The sequence below is a fragment of the Dendroctonus ponderosae genome, unplaced genomic scaffold, assembly GCF_020466585.1.
Source record: "Dendroctonus ponderosae isolate FM_Combo_2020 unplaced genomic scaffold, Dpon_F_20191213v2 Dpon_F_20191213_4, whole genome shotgun sequence".
NCBI classification, from domain to species: Eukaryota; Metazoa; Arthropoda; class Insecta; order Coleoptera; family Curculionidae; genus Dendroctonus; species Dendroctonus ponderosae.
Window position 1 is genome coordinate 12,296,194 of NW_026018611.1, and position 19,632 is coordinate 12,315,825.

The 19,632-nt window shown below is 34.8% G+C and overlaps 1 protein-coding gene across 2 annotated transcripts in view; it reads left to right on the forward strand.

Moving 5' to 3' along the window:
• LOC109537790 (flocculation protein FLO11) overlaps positions 1 to 19,632 on the forward strand; it is a 137,549-nt gene that overhangs the window by 57,082 nt on the left and 60,835 nt on the right. The window lies entirely within an intron of this gene.

Here is a 19,632-nt window from a genome sequence, read left to right on the forward strand (position 1 = left end):
TTAAAAATTGTCGTCATTCTTCTGGAGGTGTTGTCTGGTGACAATAAGATAGACAAGGATAAACGGTAAATTCAGCAGGAATCGTTGAATGACGGAACCTATTTCGAAACTCATAACCTCGAATTATTAATTTGTTTACAAATTACGAAACATACATTTGAGTCTCTAACTCCAAACAAGTGCATGTGCAATCATCTTATTATGCACTCTTCTCGATCAGCTTCTCGTATTCGGTTAATTGATTCCTGCTCAATTTATTGTTATTTTTTATTTGCTGGCATGAGTTAGCCTGAACTAATCGCATATCTCCAAATTCGTGAAAGGAAATTCAAAGTCAGTCACAGTTTGACAAATTATTGTTATTATTGACAAGGGCTATTCACCTGTAACTATCTGTTCAATTATCGAAAAAAAAATTCAGTATTTTTCTCGTACCTTCCAAGTGAGCCCTTATTACCCCTTAAAAGGAATAACGGCAATTTTGAATCACCCTGTACATTCAGGTATTCTCGGCTGAAGAATTCCATTTCAGATGTTATATGTTTGTGTTATTGCAACGGTCAAATAAGTCAAAGTTGCATATCAATGCTAATTTAGAGAATTTTCTGAGAGATGAATTATTTTGTATTAAAAAAAAATATTATTAAAACAAACTCACATGATAGTTAAACAAACATGGGTAAAAATCATGTGGTACCTAAATGCTAATGTTGATATTTCAGCTTTCGAAACTCCATTGCACAATTTAAAATCTGAATCATTAAATTCTTTTAAACTGATAAAAGTGATGCTTTGCATTCTACATATGCTTTTTCTTGTCCCCTATATATGTCACTGGCTGATTTGCTCATGAAACAATAGGTATTACATCATGTTAATTAGTAATGCGTTCTTGGCAGGTAAATGCGATCGACGTTGCTTGATTAAGTTTTTCAAAATTCAATAAAAGTGAATCAACAAAGGCAACATTTGAAATTTAAAGGCAAATAAAAAAAAAATATTATAATACAAATGGATCAATAAAAGCGCCTTTCTAATCAGTTGAAAATAATTCGTGAGTAGGTACTCGAAAAAGTTAATAGAACGCCTGCGATCTAACCTTCTTAAAAGTATTACTTAATGTCGACTTTCTTCAAAACTTCCACACATAGTGGGTAAAATCGTCGAAAAATCCTTCAATTGTTTTGATGCCATACGTTTCTAGTTTAGAGTATAGCTTGTTTTGTGCTGGTGACCACATTAACTTTCTAAGAGGGATCTAATTGCTTATAATAAAGAACAGACCGTGATTTCTGCGCGTTTCACAAGTAGAAAATTGTATCTATTTAGAATATCCACTAGAAAGGTCAATGTTTTATGCATGTTCGACAATGTTATACATTTTGAGTTTTGAAAGCCATTATAAAAAACCGGTAACCACAAATACGCTCCAAAGCTAACATACTTTTCACAACAGATTATTCCAAAGCAACTACTTACTATTGAGTATGAAATACGTATATCTAATTGGTTTGCTCACTGTGTGGTTTAGATCTAAGATCTGAAAAATATAAGCAACTTGTATTAAAAAAACAGATTCTCAGTCCCAAAGTAGGATTTCTACAACGTTGAATTCCCGAAGAAAGCTCTTACCTAAGCGCTCATTGATTTTAATAACACGCGGCGGGCGGAGTTGAATGAGTTTGACTACCCCATAATATGCAAAACTGGTTTCTCTTAGTAGTTTATGGAACGCGACTTTTGCTAAAAATTGGAATTGTTTTTTGTGAAAATTGGCTATTTCATATGAGCTAATTTACTTATTTATGACAAAGATTCCATATAAAAACCGAAGTAAGCCGCGGGCTTTAATCTTTCTTTTACCGAAATATAGGTAATTTCCGACTTCCATTTGAGCCGCTCAACGGCTCAATGTTCAGAACTGAGCGAAATATAATATGCTTTGCCTTCCCCCAAAATACGCCTTTCAGTCGATAAATCATTAGGTGGAGTAGGGAGAACGGAAAATCCATTTGATAGTGTAAGGCCCTAATGCATTTTTGTGTCTAATAAAAGAGCATTTTTCGTATTTGGGTTTATCGCTTAATCTACTGGACACTCGGAAAAATTGCGGGCGTTTTCGTTATCATCAGTGTAGCTCTAGATTAATGTTATGAAGAAAATTATCAGAAAAATACAAATTTATAAATCGCGAGATTGTTAATTAAAATTTCCGCAATTGGCCACTCTCGCCCTTCGACACAGGAAATCGGATTGGGAAAAAGACAGCAAACGAATAAATCAAAACAAAGAGCGGATAATTAAATAGAAAAACTCATCGACCGGAATAACCGGTATTTTAGCGACGTCTCGTGGGGCCCAGATGCAAAACACTTTGGCTCTAACAGGTCTTCACTAATTAGTGGGGAGTGAAAAGTGAGAAGGCTCAGCATCACACTCAGTTTTGATATGTATCCCCATTGTGAAATGCTTACTAGGCGAATGTGCTGCTTTATATAAGTTTTTTGGAATATATCAGTTGGACTTTCTCGTTATTTCTAACAGCTGTGGGAATAACATTTTTTGACTCATTTTATAACTAGTGTTAATATTTTCGACAATAAGTTGTACATTTTGTTCAAGATGTTGCTTTCAATATTTAAATCACTTGTTTTAAAAATTTCTGTCACATTTTTTATTACCTTTTCGCCCAATTTCTTTATGTTATTGTCCATATTTTCATAAAATATGCATATTTTCGAATGCTTGGTATAACAAATCAGGTCTAAACTGAGATAATTTTGTGCAGGAGGATTAGATAAACTATCTCTAATAATAGGATGTCTAGGAGATGATAAATTTCGCAATCACACACTAGATTTCTGTCAAGCCGCAATGCGTTGCGTGTGTAGAAATTCGTTTAATTCAGGCATATGAAGAATCCAGTTTCTAACATCCCAAATTCGAAAATACGTTCGTGAGAAAATGATCGATTTGACTGAGGTCGACGCTTTTTTAGTAGTTGAATTGTTTCGGTTAAATGGGAATCTAGAAATATGAAATATGAAGGGAACAAGAACTCTCTTCTCTGGAGACGAGACTCATGTGGGCAAATTTGTATCGCACTAAGATGAAGAGCAATTAACTCTATGAAGGTTCTTTTCCAGAACTCACTTTTAACTCAACAGTTAAGTGCGAGCTGAGGCTGTCACAAAGTAGAATAGTTGGATAATTAAAGTCTTTTTCGGCACAACAAGTAGAAGGAAGACGTTTTTAAATATTCGAAAATAGTTTCGTTTAAACACTTGAGCAACTTGTTTTATTAGTGTATATAAAAGGTACAAACATTTGCTCCTGCCACTGAGGAAGATTTATTTTTCTCTTTTATAAACTCTGTTGCCACTGCACTGCAACAGAATGGACTTTTACTTCAGATTTCTCAATCAGAAACTTAATTTCTTCGCATTCAATTTACATTTGAACATTTACTTCGAATTATTTTTAAACCAGCAACTTCAACTAGCCCTCTTAAAAAATACTTTTATTTACTTGCTTATTCAATTGAATATATTTTGTAAATAAAGCACCTGAAAACTCTTTTTTCGTTTCGTATTGAAATCGAACTTCACCCCGCTTGGTTGTCTCAAACAATTATATTTCCTTCTCATTCATCGGGCAACAAAAATTGCAAATAGCAGTCTGAACTCCCCAAATGTATATTTTAAGGGTTTCACATCTCGTTTGATCTCCCGTTAACAAAGTCGTGTAGCGAAAGTGCTGTCCGGAAAAGCGTAATTAACGGACGGTGCTTGTTGACCGAAATATAATCGATATGGCACATTGAGAAGATCAAATGGCAAATTTTGCGGCTCAGATGAGGTTTCTCTAATTGGATCGAGCCTGGCAAAATTCGGTCAGAACCATGGAATGCTAAACTGTTATCGTAAATTATCTATATCTTGGCAGCTATCCCGGATACAAGTCGCAACCAGATCGTTAATTTTATGTGTCATTAAAAGTTCTTATTGAAAAATCTGATTAGAGTAAAAACTTCAGGTTTGAAGTTTCAGTCTTAGTTAAAGTTTTGAAGATTAGGAATGCTCTCTCACATATTAATTTATTTATAATAATAATTTTAATCTTTGAAGTATCGATTCTTTAAGAAACACGTTAGATTTTGAATACGAAATTGGCACATTATTTTCCCACTTCTATGGACATTTTTATTACCTATGTTTGTTGGGGAAGCAAAAAAAACGTCTATGTTGGACAATCTAGATATGCACTTTTTCTGTATATGTTATAACAATTAAATTTGTACTTCTGTGTATTCCAATTACTTTGCTTATGGAATAATAAAAGTTACTTTGAGATATGTGTATAAGAAATTACCTGCAGTCTTCTTTAAAATTAATGTTGGTTGGTTTTATTCGTGGAATTGTACTGTGTTTACTTAAGCCCGCAGGTAAGCGCGCGTTCTTATTTATGACTTTGTTGGGATTGCTTCAAGTATCAACAAAGCGGTTTAAATTTTTTTGTGGGCAAGTAATTCTTAATTTGCTAACGTTAATTTAGTGAAAAAATAGTAACAAACGTTAGCAAACCACAGTCGTCCGACTTCGTTGCGGCTAAGCACATTAGCATACGAGTTACGGCAAACGTATATGTACATAATGATACGACGTAATGAGTTTGCCCAGTGCAGTACGGAAAAAGAACAAACAGCTTTTTCTTGCTTAATTGTTTTCCCAAATAATAATCATAATCTCTAAAGAGAAAATATTTTTTTAGTCCATCTGTGGCGCATTTTCCACTAAAAACCGAATAAGATATCAGACATTTGGTTTCGTATGTTGTTACATTAATTGCGCTTACGTGCAAGCAACTTTCATCACATATTGTAGACCCTCACCAGCAAACTTGCCATAAATAAATAGGCAAATTAATAGAAACAATTTACTTGCTATTGACAATAAAAATAGCCCTCAACTCACGATCACACTTTTCCTACTGCTACACCGTGTTTGGAAAGAAAAGTCGTATACGCCGGCGAAACGTTTGGTAATTTAATAATTAAATCCAGGTTTTTATTATTTAAAATTGGTTTGCAATTGCTTCAAATTGTGTACTTACTTACTTCGATTGATTTATCATGTGATTTAAATTATCAGAAAAGAGAAATTGTCGATTATTTAAACTGAAACTACGCCACTGAATCATCTGTATTTAAAGCTGTAATCTTGTTTGGCCGACGAACAACGTGCGATACGTTCGCCTTTTGTGTGATGTGAAAAACGTGTTATATTTTTTAAATAAAAGAGCGGCGTGTGAATGTTCTTTGTCGACTGGGAAATTGTATTTTTTCTGATTAATGAGACTCTTTGCAATTAATTTTATGTACACCGGACTTATTAATGAAAATGGGACAGATCCAGTTTTTTTCGTACTTAATTGCCACTACCACAATAGCGGTTATAAAACAAACATTTCATGCTTCTGCTCTAGGTGGAATTGAGATATGCTTTTAAACAAAACAAATGTAATTGCACGTCAGCAAGCTTATTAATGTAGGGTTGCCAGGTGAGGCGTTAAGGTTTTGTTCTAGGGAATTTTGCGGGCACATAATATGGGCACCAGTAACGATAAAACGGACCTGTGTGTAAACAATGTTACTTTAATTTTTTATTCAATGGTTAATTCAATAACATTGTGCTCAGCACAATATGCTGAGCTTAAGCTTGAATGGACTCCAATTGAAAGCAAAAAGCACATCAAAAACGAAAATAAAAATGATTTTTTCATGAAATTTGAAGAACTTGCGGCAGTATGCAGGTACTTACCTATCCAAGTACCAAAATCACAATACCATCCATTTTACATGTAGGTAAGCTTCATGCCACCGGTTATATCGTTTTAAACAATTTTTGTGTTCGACAACAATTTCTACTAGACCAGATAATAACGTTGCAAACATCTTACATGATGTAGTTTTCTCAAAAAAATATATATGTATATATATCTAAAAAATCAAGCGTTAAATAATCCGATGTTAGAATCAGACTAGGTAAAATAACTATATTTTACGTACAAAAATTATACGTTCATAAATAACTTTGATCTTATTTCAGAATTTGAATGTGTGCCTCTGCTTGATCTAATTGAGCTTCAACTTTAACCATAAACCTGCCGACTTTAAAATATCTAGTAATAAAATTCAATCACAATTTAAGTCTTAAGTTACCATTTTGCGGATGTTTATGGTTAGTTTATTACCTTTAATCTATCTGACGAAATTACTATTTGCAAATACATATAGCTACCTTTAAAATAGGAGAAATAATTACCTGTTCGGCAATGTTTTTATTAAGCTCATAAAGACCAAATCTCATCATTCTGAGTAGCGAAAACCGAAAGCTCAGGCTGAAATGTATAGTGAAAACCAATATTTTAAATGTATACCCGCCCACAGAGGTAATTTCACCTGCACATTCCCAATTTTCATTATTAATTGGGCGGTCGTACCGGACAGTTATATTAAACAGTGGCGTGTCACGATAATATTTTACACATTATAAGTTTGGTAATGATCAGTCACAATTTTGTTTTTGCAATTTACATATTTGCTTGTGTATGGTAAAATTTAGTTTTTGTTTAACAAGTCACGAAATAATGAGATAAACAATCCAAGCGCTCTTAATTTTTTGAGCATCAAATGTATTTACTTTGTTGTATGGGAACTGCTTTTAATTTAATAAGATTTAGAACTAAGTATATTCCAAATGTGCGAGGCACAACATTTTTCATTTGCGCTTCACTTCGTTTCACTCAGCTAAAGTAAGCGCGCCCTGCTTTTACGAATTTGTAATATTTTTAATTGAATATTTCATACGCAAACAGGTTTTTTTACGTTTATTCGATAGTTTAGAAGGTGGAAGTCTATCGATGGTTAATGAAACTTGATGGTTCCAAATTCTGATTTTCCATATCAGTTCTAATAATATCGATATAGCCTTTTTAGAAACAAGTAGAACGTACTTTTCAAATGTAGGTCGCTGAACATTAACAATTTCATTAGTATCTATCTGTATCAGGTGCCTATCGGAAACAAAACATTCAGAATGGTGGATTTCACACTCTTATATCACTGAATATTTGTGTGCCCAATTGAGTTTAGATAAACACGGCGGCTTCTTCTACTGTTTCCCTTGTCCGATTTATTTTTCTTCTCTACATATCAGGGGAGTTATATGCACATAGATTTCCAAAAGACAAAGTTTGTCTTGATTTCGGTAATCCGTCGTAGTCGTTTTGTTCGATAAATATTGCATGTTTTATAACGAATGTAAGCATCCAGATTTACGGGGCAATTCCCTTCTTATTGGATTTTATTTATTGACTGTCCTGACGAGATTTTTGTATTCACGCTTGTATTGTCCTTCACACAATTTTGATTTGCATTGCAAAGCATCACTTCCTGCCTACACTTTTTTAAATTCTATTTGTTATTAACTATTATTTCAACAAATTAACGCCAACCATGGATACATGATTTGAATTTTACCGAGGTCTCTGACTATTTCTTTCTAAAGCTGAAATTTCGACGCGTCGGATTGCGCCGTAGCTGAAACGAATCCCCCTTCATTTATTATCACTAAGACCAACATTTTTCTTTGAGGTAATATTTTCTAATTATTTAATAAAGTGCCTCTTTTAATATGTTTTAATGACAAGAAATGACCTATTATTAATCATTATAAACAGTAGCAGGAGGGGCGTTTCTTTTATTTGCAATCATATATTTTATTTGCTGCAGGAATATTTCAAAACGGTTTTGTATATAACGTCAAGTCTTCAGGCAAGTTTAGTTTAAAGTTTCAATAGACTTGTAGAAAATCATGTATGTGCAACAGACATGTTTTTAATGTGTTTAATGTGTTAATATTTGAACCGATGAATCCAACATAATTTAATGGAGATAACTGTGATCTAATTTTCGTCCATTTCATTGGCAAGGTACTAAACTATGAGGAATTTTCTTGTACCCAAACTTCGAAAGCGCATTATTTTTAAGGGTCAATCTGATTAAGAATGATTAACAGTTCTGAGGCTCTACAGTGTAAAACGTTGTCAAATATTGGGAAACCCGCCACTGACCGTTTCATAACAAAAATATGATTTTCTGTTTGATTCTAGTTTGAAAATGTTTTGTTTTCTATACTTTATTCATATTTGCTACCTAAAAGTTATAACACGTTTAGATAATAATAGATAATTTGCTAAAACAAAACGCTGGATTAATACTTGAAAAGAGAGGAATATTATTTAGAGCCGAGGCAAACATTAGAAATGTTTTGGATATTTTTGAAAGAAGAAGTGATGCTGGATGACTGGGCCGGATGATGGAGATGACTGGATATGATTTATTATTGCATACAGTCAAAAACAACTTAGTCAAACACCAACTGAAGTGTTTTAGAAAATTCCAATAATTTTCAATCGTTTTTTTGTTAATTCCTTGCTAATATTTTTTTGTTCAATTTATGGAACTTTGGTCCAAATCTCTATTTATCTAAATAAACCGTTACTCAAATTATTTTGGTTTCGAAATTCTTACTATTGGACAACCAATGACGCTGGACGGAACATTTACCACAGTTTTAAATTTTATTTCTTATCAGATTTCTAAACTTTTATGTCGGCTAAGCTCTGAAGCATTTGTGGTATTTTGGCTTTTCAATTCACAAACTTTAGGACAATAACTTCCGACTTTTGGAATACGCCTTGCAATATTGTACCATACCAAAAGTTAAAGATTTCATTTCATCAGTGGTTTTTTACTTTTAGTAGACTTCGGTAACTTGGGTGCTTTACAATTTTAGTTTCGTCCATCTATTGCGAGAGCTGAATTGAATAGAAGGTATTGAAAACCAATAAAAAAAATTGCCTTGATTAATTTAACTAAACCAAATCGTATAATCCATATATAAAATTCGCCCCAGAGTAAAAGTATTCAGTTTGTAAATGAATTAATTAATGTAACACGATTTACCCTTAAAACAATATTGCCGATTGAAAAGGAGTAACTAAACTTGTTTAAATTCGCAGTACGCCATAACGAGTATAAATCATCGCTGAACTTGGACAAAATTGATTTCAACAAACTTGATGAACAGTAAAACACCCTTTTTGTAGCCTTCGTAGGATGGTTAGGGCTTTGACGATAGAGATTTTCAAGAAACTTTTTAATTCGATTAAATTTTAATTGCGTTTCCGTGACGGGGGAAATTTCTTGATAAATTTATGGATTACATGGCGGAGCGAGCTTCTACGGCCTGAGGTGCGCCCCGCGAACAGACGGAATTCATGTAATTTCTGCACAATTTCAACGGGAAATAAACTACACTGAAATCATATTAAAGTGGATTGCGATGTTGCCGAAATACTTCAATATAGTCAGCCTATCTACGTCGATCTTGGAGTGGTTGTAAGAAATATGGTAAGGCTCCTCCGAAAACGATGCGCTTACTTAATCAAATTCGTTGTGATTTTAGAAGAATGAAGAAAATTTTGTTTTTTAATTGGGTTCACAAAGCAGAGCGTACTCTGATTAAGTACGTGAAATTATTACAGAACTGCGTAACGTCACTTCATAACCTCATTTTACACCATTTTTTTATCAGTTTTTACAAGAAGGTTTGATGTGATATCACAGCTTGATGTCGAAGGAAAGTTCTGGTGTGGTGGCAAAAAAGTTGCAAAAGCCATTCTTCAAGCTATTACTTAAATTTATTAAGTAAAGTTTGTTGATAGAAAAATTTGCGCAAATGAGTAGTGAAACTGCTTTCAGTATGGATTCAGCAATAAACTGTTGAGTTTCAACAATTTTCACTTTGTGCACCGTGGTTTTCGCGGATTCCTTCTGTATGATCGAACCTATTCAGAGTCTTCACAAGGGGTGTAGACTTTATGCATGTTTGATATTGTTATACATTTTAAGCTTATAAGAATAATAGAAAACCAACCAACATATCGCTGCAACGCGTACCTTTACCCCGGATTTGTCTTCTGTTTTCAAAGGTTGAAACCTTGTTTTTCTCTTTTTTTGTTCTTTGTCATGGCTTGGCTATAGAACCCGATAAAGGTTCACAACTGTAAAATTTATGTTTTTTTAGAAGAGTGTTTGTTTTACCAATAGCGAAAACAATGACAGATATGAACTTTATGTGCATGATATATTTTTGCCCTTCCTGATATGTCTACGTATCCATTCTTGCTCCGACCATGCTTAATGGTAATCGCGATCGTTAATGGAGTTTCGAATAGTTGGCATTATTTGCCTATCTGGCGAAAGTAGCGTGGAGATTAAGAGTTACATATATCCGATCGGAACTAAACCTTTATAAATATGGATACTGGAAATAAGTGTGTTTAGTTAGGGATTTCGCTGGAGAAAGTTGTCGTAGGACAGTTTACATTGCAACTTGATTTTTAAGGATTTCTTGAATAATTGTTTTTACATTTTATTTACTTATGAATCATCATCATATTATTGGTTTGTTTTCTTGCACTTTATTTCGATTATGTACTTTTTTTTTGAATATTGCTTTCATTGCAATTATGTAATCAATATCAATAATTCAGACTATGAAGGATTTCACGGCCGGTCAAATCGCATATAGAAATGTTTTGCGGGCTTTGAAGCCGTGGTCCATTGGAATTTCTTCCTGACAGGAAAGTCCGAAAAACATTTCTATATGTAATATCAATAATTGGTATATGATCGGTGATCGCCTTAGAGCAGATTTTCTCCAACCATCTACTTAATTTCTAAATTGTTTCTTCCCCTTACGGCTTTTTTTCACTGAAATTCATTACAAAATTCCTTTTTATTTAGTCTAAGTGCCCCCAAATAACTTTCCAACGGCACAGTCCCGTCGTTTTCCGTCGAAAACCGATTTGCTTTCACGTTTTGCGTCGGCTCAGATCTGAGCCAAAAGCACGAAGTTTAGAAAGTTTTTGGGGGAGTGTTGCCAATAATTACTTTGAGGATGGATTTATGTATAAAGAAAAAGTTTGCGTCTTGTAAACTTTTATTTGCACCGCTTAGGTGCCCTTTGGCGTTTTTCTATTGACAAGTCAAATTTGAACAAAGGAGAATACGGTTTGGCATCGATAACTGTTCGGATTGGATGGTGTGATAAAAGAAATGAAAATGGATTATTTTCCCGAAAGGTTGCTAGGGTAAACGGGTGTTTGGAGTGCGGGTTCCTAGAAATAGAAATTAATTGAACACTGAAGGGAAGGCAAGCAATTTGTTTCCAATACAGTTAGTTTTCGGAATTTTGTAACACCATAGGTAGTAACAACTTTGGGCATCTTGCATCGTTTTTCCTTCAGAAAATAATATGAAAATCGCCTAATAGCTAATACAGCTGTCGCGTAATATCTACTCGGACGGACTCAACTTTTTTTTGTTGGTATAGGTACTTAAAGAGTACCGGGCATGGAAGGCAATGGGATTAAAGTGCCGTTTCCATCAATTATCCGTTTCTTTACAACTTACTTTACGTCACGTACATTGCTGAAGCCTTCAGAACAACACGTTTTTAATCACATATCAATCGTCACATATATATCGTGTTTAATCGAAACCTTAAGGAATAGTTGCAAATTGTTTAATGGTCACATTTTAGTCAAATTGACACCCTTCACGTTTACGAACCAGTCCTTAAGCTCTCGGCGCGTAAGTTCGAACAATAAATGCTTAAATGCGAAATGCGATAGTTCCTTCCGAAAGTTTCTAGCGTCGTCCATATTCATATACATTATAAATCAACACAAGCCTTTAGGTAATTATGTATCCTAAATCCTAGTTCAGTCATAATTAAGTATCCAATGTTGTTTATTTGCAAATAAACATTTCTAAAGTTTAGTCCCATATAAACTGAAGAAAAACGTAAAAATAGCCTTGGAGGTCGAGCAAGGCCAGTGTCTGCATTATTCATTTAAGTCCAGTAGCGGTCGCCGTATCGAGTTTTTTACGTAATTATAACTCGCTAACTTTATAATGGACAATAATAGCATTTGCTTTATTGAAACGGTGCTTATTACGGAAACGAATGGGCTAACTAGCAATTAAGCTTGTAAATGCGGTAAAATGGTAATTTTCCCGATACCAATTCTAATAGGTTTAAAGCATCAATTCAATTGGTAGACATGTTGACCGACGCTAGGAGTTTTTAGCTAAACTGCGCATTATTAAGTAGTTCATGTCACAAACAGAATTATAATAAATATACTTTCGGACAGGCTTCCTATAGAGGAAATAGTTTGGATTGTATAATATTTGAAAAGTTTTGTCGGAGATATTTACACGCTGTCAGCTATGCTTGTCCTTCAGATCCATAAAGGGTGACCGACCCGCTAGTAATACTGTTGAACAGAAAGTGGATTTCGATCACTGTCTAAGGGCATTGGATCATTGCATCTGAACTCGAAAAACCCAAATTGTTCACACTTATTTTTCAAAGAGTGGCACATGCAAAGTTTCTGTTTTTTAACGTTTTACAGTTTCCCATAATGCAAAAATAGCAGGTATAGCTTTCTCGTCTGAATAAATCTTGCACTACAAACTTGAAAAGTTGGGCGGCGAATATCTGTCCAAATGTGCGGTATTCACCTTATTTCTTGGACGCTTTGCCTCATTAGTCACAGACCAAAATATAATAAACTATTTGGCCTCAGTAGACTTTCGGCTCAGTAGAAAGATGAATTGTTTACACCCTTGAATACTCCCCTTCTTCAAACAACGCAACGAATGTTTCCATGTTTCTTCGCCACTATTTTCGTGCCTTTTAGTATAATTAGATATCGTATTATCAGGAAACCTGCAAATGCTATTCAGATTATATCACTGCACTTGCATAGAAGTGGAGTGATATATTTAATCTACATGAAATTGTATGCATCAGCTGAGTCATAACGAAAAATTCGAATATGAAAATTGGGTATGCCAAGTACTAAATAAATAAACGAGAAACATGAGGCGAATTTCAGTAAGTCCATGGCATATAAAATAAAAAGCCGCCGTCGGCGTCTCCGAACATAAAATTGACAAAAAAAATGAACAGAGATATCCAGTGACGCAATAGTAACCTGACGGAAAATACAAGTTCAATTTCGATTTATTTCCCCCTTGATGCGCGAACAAAAGTAAGAGGTCGCGGTGCGGGGTCATCGAATTCTGGTATAAAATACAATTTCGGAGGGGTCGCCGTATTATAGAGATATACTTGCAATTCGATACCGAACTCTCGAATAACGGGATCTTGTCTTCTTTTCAAATAGTAGGTAAACAGGGGTGTGAATGATTTGGCCTTGGGGTACGGTTTGCCAGCATTGAGAACCGAAGTGAAAGTTTAGGTGTCCTTTAAGGAACTAGACAAAAACGGTCAACATGATAAATACATTTCCATTGTAATATATTTTATTTTTTAAAGAACAAATAACTATTTAGAATAGTTGGAATTAGACTGTTTACATCCTACAAAAGACAAAAAATACACGCTTTTTGTCAAAAGACGAAGTGGAGGATCACCGATAACTGAAGTCTATGTCTGTAAAAGAAATCGAACCGGTTCTCTAATACCATTTGTCTAGGCGTATAGGAATTTAGCGTGACTCCTTTCAATTTAAGCACCAATATATGTAGAGCTTTCAAGTTTTTCACAAATATTATTAAGTTAATTTTTTTATGGAACACTTCATATATTATGATGTTATCTGGAAGCTCTTTTAACGAGCTGAGTAAATCGGTTGCAAAGTCAGATTTATTCCGGAATTAGCGCCTTAACACTCTAATACGAAGCTCAACAATTAAGCCAGCAAATTAATCCATTTGACAGGTAAATAATTTAGTTTAACAAGACCGAACAGTTCGAACTGACACGTATAATTTTTCTACTACTTATAATATTTATTTTTTGTCTCAGTAACAATGAATCTCATTACCTTCGAAAAGTAAAATATTGTTTTTGGACCCTTGTAAGTCGTGGTCCATAAGGTTTAGCCTCATTAATAAGAGAGTTAGTTATTAGGTTCTACGCTAAGAAGACTTTAGTCCCTAATTAAGAGTCTAAACTAAGAGGTTCTAAACCGTAAGATTTCAGAAACAAACAATAATTAATAAAACAGTAACAAATAAAGACAATTTACAGTATTGCTTTCAGTTTAATCATGATAAACCGATATTTTTTGGAGGAGGTGTTCAAACAGTCCACCCTCATTATGCACACATATTGCAAGACATTTTTACCTTTTCTAAAGTTTATACCGAAATATTTCGAAAACTTTGCATTATTCTTGTTTTCATGTTATGAACTAATGTTGGTACCTGTTTGTAAACTTCAGCCTTAACATTTCCCCTTAGGAAAAAGTCAACTGCTGTAACGTGAGGCGATCTAAGAGGTCATTCAGTTGCACCACCGCGTCCAACCCAATCATTTCTCTTCCAAACATCCAAGAAACTCATTACATTCCCATGAGTCCATGGATATTAAATTCTTGGGCGACCTAATTACTCAGAAACGTGCGAATAAAGATAGTGACGATTTAGCATTTTCTCAAAGTATCGGGTGTTCCATAAAAAAATTGTTAGAAATCTTCATGAAAACTCGAACTCCCCGTATCTTGGTGGAATAAATTCCCAGAAGTTACGCTATGTTTCTATACCTTCCGATAAATAGAGGGCTTAGTACAGGACTGTTTTTAATTGTACGCGTTCTGTTATTATCTTATCTGGTTAACCATTAACCGCAAACTCAATAAACCGACCATCAAAATCGACTATTTGTACCTAAGAGACCCAATTGCGATAGTTTGATACAGGTTGTTCTATTTTTTAAAAACCACCCCGTATGTGTGAGCTGAGAGCTTGAGATGAATTGTACTGCACATTGATCGTTGTTCAGTAGCTCAATTTCACTATGAATGTGTAACATAGCCCAAATTACTACAAATATGCATACAATCGAAACTGTAGTAGACAACAGATTCAATTTGAAAATTCAAAACTTTTCTGGAAATAACTTTCTAGCACTCTCTTAAAACTAATTAGCGACTACAAGAGCCCCATAATAATGATTGCTCCAAGTTCCAAACCCTTAAGTGTCGATCGGAAAATTTATGGATCCTTAAACGACTAACTGCCGTCAAAGTCGGGTGACGATGTTCTTGTTTAGAGATAATTAATTGCTTGATTAATTAGCAACGAGATGAATTTACAATACCGGTTGTTACGGACACTTGCCGACTTCTAGAATCTTGTTTGATCGTGATGGTGGTCTTTTCTCCTTACCGGAGTTTTAAAGTGAAGATTAAAGAAATGTTGCTTATACCTATTTGGTTTTAGTGATCTTACATGTATCTAGTTAAGCTTGACTACTCGTTTTGACATTGTCCTTGATTAACGATCAACGGTTAAATTTTGATGGACGAACATCAAGCACATCGTGTCCTGAAAATTGCAATTTATTTACCTTACATCAAGCTAGATACAAATTTTTTTTTTAGATTTTTATTTATCTTTATGCATTGTTTTATCCCTGTTACTAACTACTTTATTATCTTTATATATTGACGAGATTCAATCGATCAAAATAATCCAGCATATGTCCAATTCCAATTTAACCATATTTTTTAACAATAACCACAGCAGAAAAACAACATTCATCAAGGAATATGAAAGTTAATAATTTAGTGGTGTTACACTTTAATTCTATTTAATAACAATTAAATGTCACGATTCTAAAAATTATAAAAAGGGTAAAAAAATTTACAAAAGGTGCTCTGAGCAACATACAACCTCGAGTACAACATAGGAATTAAGTTTTGAACCGATAGATAGATTTTAATTTACAATAGTTATATTGTATCTGGTAACGCATCGACCGTTTAGAATTGAAGCTGTAAAATCTGGAAAGGCATTTTTACGCCGGCAGGACGAACTGAAGTCGGTTGCATAATTGAATACTTGTCGCACATACGAACAAATTCACAGCAAGTTTCGTTAAAATGCATCGCACCATTCTACCGATATTTTAAAAAATATATTTTTGTGAAAAACTTTGACCATCCAGAAAAAGCAGACAATTTTTCGGAATAAAAATTAGGTCAGATCGTATTCGTACATTTTTCACCATGTGCTTACGGGCCTGTATATCGCGCACTTGTGCATAATTGCTCTGCGCCCCCTTTCAAGATAGTAGTTAATAAATTCGGATATAGTACGAGTAGTATGTATTTATCAAGCCTTTATTATGGGAAGCTGAAGACAAATCGCAAGAGGGCGCGATAGATACAGATATGGGCCCAGACCTGATTAAAAGAGATCAAATCACTGCCTGGCATTCTTATGTAATCTGTGAATAAATGTTGGACCGGGTGGAACCACCCGAATGATGAACAAATTTTTCCCTTCTGCTCGATGTGATTTTCCAACATCAATTGTTATCAGCACTTTGGGTTGAGACTTTCTTGGAGACGATTTTCTAATAGTAAATGGTATAGAGAATTGCATCGATAGTTTCGTCTCGGCTCGACTCCTTCGTTGTCATTAATTTCATTGAAATAATCCAGTTACCCCCGCTGTCCACTTTACCGCCCCCTGTGAGGCCTATCGGTCACGCACATTGCCGTCACCATCAGGCTCGACTGTTTTTGGCCCCACGCGGAGCCATAGGCCCAACTCCGTAGTTCCAAAAATCGATATAGACTCCACTCATAAATAATGCATTGCAGTAGGCCAGATCACCCCGCCCCTCGCGTCCCAACGTGCACGCGACGCTATTCTTTTGTTTTCGCACTCCCAGGATTGTCCATTGTTTTGCCTTCTTAATTGGTTTGTAAATTATTGTTCGTACTGAACAGTGCTGGAGGAATTTTGATCGAACTCATCCTAATTCGGTGCGTGTTTAGCACTAAGAGTCCCCTTACACTGGCATACTGCTGCCAGCAGACTAAGGCCCAAGTCTACAATGGCGGTATATACCAGGAACAAGCTCTTCGTAGAGTAAGATATACCAGGTATAATCTGTGGTATAATACTATGTGTTGTTCTACAAAAATGTGCAAAATGCTTATTTATAATTTTTGACATTCTATTATTGATAGAAATATTTGAATCGGTTATCGATGACGGTAACTCATCTGCGCCAACATTTTCAAAATCCAATTCAATTGGTGAATCTCCATTCTTTTCTTCAATGCAAATGTTATGCAGAACGGCTGTAGCAACAATAATTATCTTTGATAACTCGGCGTTTACTCGCATTCCTAAGGACAATATGGGAAATCTTCTTTTCCACACACCGTAAGATCTTTCAACACAGTTTCTGGTTCTTATGTGTGATTCATTATATAGTTTTTCAGGAGCTGTGAAAGGATCTGACAGTGGTGTAAGTAAATAGTTAGTGTTTCCATAGCCACTGCAACTCAAAATAACACAATTTGGGAATTCACCATTGGAAAATCTGCTCTTGATTGTTATTGAAAATAGTTTGGTCATGGCATGAACCCGGCCACCTTGCCACTATGTCAATTATTTTCAATTGCGCATGGCAAATTGTCTGAACATTTCATGAAAAGTATCCTTTCCTATTACGGAACCGCTCAGCGTCTTCTCCTCCAGGAGACTGGATTTTCACATGCGTGCAGTCAATCGCACCCCAATGACCAGTGGAAATCTGGCAACTATATAAAAAATTTCGCTTTTTATCTGGTGGCAATATTTTCGGGAAATCTTATATTCCTCGGACGCAACCGAGCAATAGCCTCTGAAACTTGTCTCACAATTGAACAGGCAGATGTTTTGCTTTCTCCTTCAAAATCTCCAACTGATATGAGCATATTTCCATTGGCATAAAATCTTAAAGTGAGCAATAATTTAGTTGCTGGTGAAATAGCTCGACTCCGTTCTGTCTGCGATTTGAGATCATCACAATCAAATGCAACAGGGTCTCACAGGTTTGCTTTTGCATTCGAAACCGAGTAAAAACTCCAGATCGGTGTATTCTATAAAGTAATTGGGTCTGAAACCAATTCAATTTTTATCAAAATTAACCAATAGATATAGTGATAGCATTCACTTACCGTTTTTTAAAAACTTTAGGTCTCCGAGGTGTTACTGTCAACATGTTATCAAACATATCGTCTTCATCAGAATCAAATACAGACATATATTCTATTCTTCCCGCCATCGTAGTAAATCAAAATTTTTTAAAATCGCGTGACAAAGTTGTTTACATATGGAGAAATTGTAGGTTATGAAACCAGACCAAGAAATAAGACGCTGTCACTCATTGACCAATAGAACGAAGAAACAACTTTATCTGCAGTATATCCGGCTCATTTCAGCGGTATAATTTATACCGCCATTTATACCGAGTAGAACGCTATTCGACTATTGTAGAACCCAATTTTACAAAGATATACCAAGAAGAGCTTGTTCCTGGTATATACCGCAATTGTAGATTTAGCCCTTATCAAACAACAAATAACCCCAAACATTCGCAGATACTTTTCTCAATCCGCAATAAATCGTACCCTCATTTCTATCGAGCTTACATAATTGGCCCACTTTATTGGGCAAGAGTGAAGTATGAACTTTTTGTTTTATTTTCGGTTGTAGTTATGTATATAGGTATACAGTTAAAGAGTATGCACTCTAATTTAATTTATCCCCATATAAAAGAATAATTAAAGCAAGTAAAATTCCACATTCTAATTTATTCTTTGCTTCATACAAGAACCATGCGCCCTTCTTTTCGATTCAAAATATCGGGACACCTCACTGTAAACATTGTGCGATGGCAAACATTTTCTGTAAGATAACTCCTCCAGCCGAAAGCCTTTTGACAAATCGTCTGAATGAGATCTGGGGAGTATAAGGGAGAATACATGTATTTAATTTGTTCATACTCTCTCAATGAGCTTTACTGCGTGTCACCACTAGCTGTATTGTCAATCTAAAAATAATTCAATTGGTTTTGCTCTATAAATATGTATTATTGGAACTAGGCTATGAACATACAGGGTGATTCAAAATTGGCGTCATTCCTCTGGAGGTATTGTCTGGCGCTGTTATAGGAGTACAGAAAAATTAATAAAATAAATTAATTGTTACTAAAAACTGAGAAATTTGCAAAAAACTGTATCAGAAATACGGCAGCAATGTTTTTCAAGGTAATCTGCCTAATTAACATTGCGCAAATACCTGTTGCTTCGTAATTACTTAAAACTCCGGTAACCATGGAATTATACAGACTGACAATAAGATAGACAAAGATAAACAGTAAATTCAACAAAATTTGTTGACGAAATGTCAACCTGTTCTCATAACCTCGAATTTTGCGGGGTTTTGTGTCAGAGACTTGTCTCTGTTTGTGTTTACATAAATAATCCATACAACACCAAACATTTGAATGGTTTACTCCAAACAAGCTAGTGCCTGTCTAATCTCCTTATTATCCACTATCATCAAGCAGCTTCTCGTATTCAGTTAATTAACTCGTGCTCCATTTGTATCTTCTTGTGCTGTGTGTATCGTACAAACGCCTTTCCTCGGTATTTACTTGGTGCTTGGGAAAGTGTCAGTTA